The sequence below is a fragment of the Mus caroli genome, chromosome 11, assembly GCF_900094665.2.
Source record: "Mus caroli chromosome 11, CAROLI_EIJ_v1.1, whole genome shotgun sequence".
Classification (NCBI taxonomy): Eukaryota; Metazoa; Chordata; class Mammalia; order Rodentia; family Muridae; genus Mus; species Mus caroli.
This window is the reverse complement of record NC_034580.1, coordinates 23537200-23540503: the sequence shown is the minus strand read 5'-3', so window position 1 is coordinate 23540503 and position 3304 is coordinate 23537200.

The following is a 3304-nucleotide window of genomic DNA, read 5'->3' as shown; positions in this document are numbered from 1 at the left end:
CTGGAACTCACTTTGTAGACCAGGCTGGCCTCGAACTCAGAAATCCGCCTGCCTCTGCCTCCTGAGTGCTGGGATTAAAGGCGTGCGCCACTATGCCTGGCTTATTCTCTTTTTCTTCTCTCACAACTTTCATAGGAGTATGGTCAGAATATTCCTTTTGGGTCTAGAAAAGTAATTACAGACACAATTTGAAAGACATTAATGTATAAAATTTACTGACTAATGTATGCATCTGTACAATAAAGTTTTGAACATTTCATTGTTACAAAAGGGAACTCTGTATCCAGTCCCTTCCCATTTTCCAAGTCTCCTTTAAAGCCTGAGTGATCATTAATCTTTATGACCTTTAGTTTTATTTTGGATACCTCATAGTTCTAAAATCATATTATATATGGTATTTTTACTTTCTAACAGGTTCCTTTCATTTGGCTAAGTGTTCTAATGATTACAGACATACACACACACCATACACACACACACACACACACACACACACACAGAGAGAGAGAGAGAGAGAGAGAGAGAGAGAGAGAGAGAGAGAGAAATTTATTTTTATTGCTGAACAACTTCTATTGTATTTAAGCACCACATTTCATTTATTCACTTATTAGTTAATAGATTATTTTCTCCTCAATATTAGCTACCATATAAAATACTGTTGTATATATATAACTATGCAGAATAATTTACATAGATTTAAGCTTCCTTTGTCATATATACTGTACATGTATTTTTGCATGTATGTAACTGCTAGATTCTATGTCAGCGTGTGGTGATTAATGTGCTACTTTCAGAGCTTTGGCATTACTTTAGAGCTCCAGAAGTAGAATAACAAGTCTAACTTTGAATAATATCAAGAACAATTTTGAACATGTGTGTTTTTTGATTGGAAACGATATAGTAAGTGTGAAAACAATTAAGATTTTTTAAACTATAAAACACTTGTTTATCTAGGTACAAGTTAATAGAAAAATCATAAATATTCAATCCAATTTTGACAATTTTTTCTATTCTATTTTTATAAGGTTAAAATTGAGCCATACAAGTTTGGGAACTAATTTGGATAACAATTTATCTTTAGAATAAATCTGTTTAGAGAATGGTGTTACTGCCAGTGTTATGATCTTGGTCATCACAAGGCTTCAGAAGAACCACACCAGGCCAAACAATGTCACATGACATTTATTGAGAGAAAGAGGGGGCAAAGTGATGGTAGACAGAGAAGGGGGTAAGAGAGAGAGGGAACTTTGGGGCCTTTCCTTATATATGAATGATGATATAATCACAGGTAAAGGTGGGAGGTGACTCACTTGGATTCTGGGAATATGGTGGCTGTTGCCTTGGCAAATGGTGTGCTGGTCCCACCAATGTGATGGCCTGATACCAACATAGCTCTCTTCTTGTTATTATAAAGAGAAGGAAAAAAGGAGGGAGGGGGAAGTCAATGGTAAAAATGGAATGATGGTGTCGTATCTCTTAAGCTGCTTCCTGCTGTCTAGGGTTGTCATCAATTTTGGGGTGCAGCTTACTTTCACAATCAGGATTCACTTGGTAAATGCATCAGGTTCCTCTGGGGACAGTGGCTCTTCTGCGGGCAGCGGCTGGTAAACCTGTAACAGAAGCTGACTAATAGTCTGGTTAGAATTTTTTTGTATTTGTCATTCAAGGATGAAGAAAAAAGATTAATGAGGCAGGGAGCAAATAATAACACCAGAAGGATGACTAGAAAAGTGTTAAAAAATGGAGTATCGACTTCCATATGGGATTTTTGAAAAAACCAGAAAAGGAGGTCTCAAGTTCCATGAAATTCTTTATGTCTGACTGTAGCTCCTGGACTTTATTTCTCATTATCCTGGGTTGGTTGACATATAAACAGCATTCTTTTTGGAAGAACAGACAAGGACCACTTTCTTTAGCTGTCAGGACATCTAGATACCATCCGCTCTAAAGAATCACAGCTGCCAGAGGATCAATCCATTTCTGGATAGTAAGCACTATTTCAGTCATTTTTGAAGATAGCTTTTAAACTATGAAGTGACTGTATTATATTGGATCATGGAAGTTATTCCTGGAACTCCAGTACCAACACCAATGACTATTCCCTTAGCAACCAAGAGTGGCATGTCCTCTTATGTTGGGCAGCTATTATATCTACAGTTGGGATTTGCAGGGGTTCGTTTCCTTGGATTACTCCTAGTTCAGGGAAAAGGCGTACCAATGTGCAAACAACGACCAGCTGGGTAAGTGATGATAGGCCTGAGTGCCACAAAGAAATGACATTTTCTGGACTGCAGGGCATTGTGGCAGAGATGGTAAATCCAGGGTTATGGTTCTATTGCTGTTTAAGGAACTCAGCATTCCTACAGAACAGGGATCTTAAAACACTTTGCCATGCCAAAGAAAAGGATAGAGGTAAGATATGGAGACATGGCAAAGTCAGAGTTGGGCAGCTGACAAAAAGTGAGGTAAGGTTACTTGGAGTATCACTGGAGAGGCTGCATGTAACAGTTGTGAGTTAATTGAGGTACACACAACCAGCAATCTTTAAAGCAGCCTGGCTTGGTGACATTAATGAGTTGGTATGCCAAGGTCAACATCTGAAGCAAAAGGTGAAATGACAACTTAGTGCTATTTATGAGGGGTGATGTCAAAAAGGTAAGGACATCCGAGCAGTGTGAAGTCTTCTATTAGAGATACCTGAAGAGACAGAGCCCTAGAGGGAAGTAGAATTTCTAAGCCTTTGTAAGTTAGGAGCTATGGCAGATTATCAGAAGAGAGGACAGTCATAGTCAACCCCCAGTTTAGTTTTTTTTGACCCTTGAATAAGGAATTCAGTGACTGTTAAGGTACAAATACAAGGTGCCCATCCCTGGATGGTTAGAGCTAGTTTTTTTTTTTTTTTTTTTTTTTTTGACAAGTATGCTACAGGTGCAAAAGAAGGTCCCAGTTAGTAACCTAATAATCCAAGGGCAAATCACTCATTTTCAGTTACATAGAAGGAAAAAGAACAAGTCAGGTCAGGGAGATATAAGGCTGGGAACTTAAGGAAGCCTGCTGGAGCCTCTGGAAGGGCTTGGTAACAGGTTTGAGGTCCACGAGTAGGGCCTAACATTGCTTCATATAAAGGGTAAGAAAGGAAGAAACCCAGAAAGTAAAAAGCTAGCCATTCCTAGGAATGATAAAATCTCTTCCTTTGTAGAAGGAACAGTTAGAGAGTGAATCATATTCTTTCTTTCTAAGGTAATACCCTTGTAGTTTGTGGTGATTGTTTGTCCCAAATAGATGACGTAAGGACTGGAAAGTT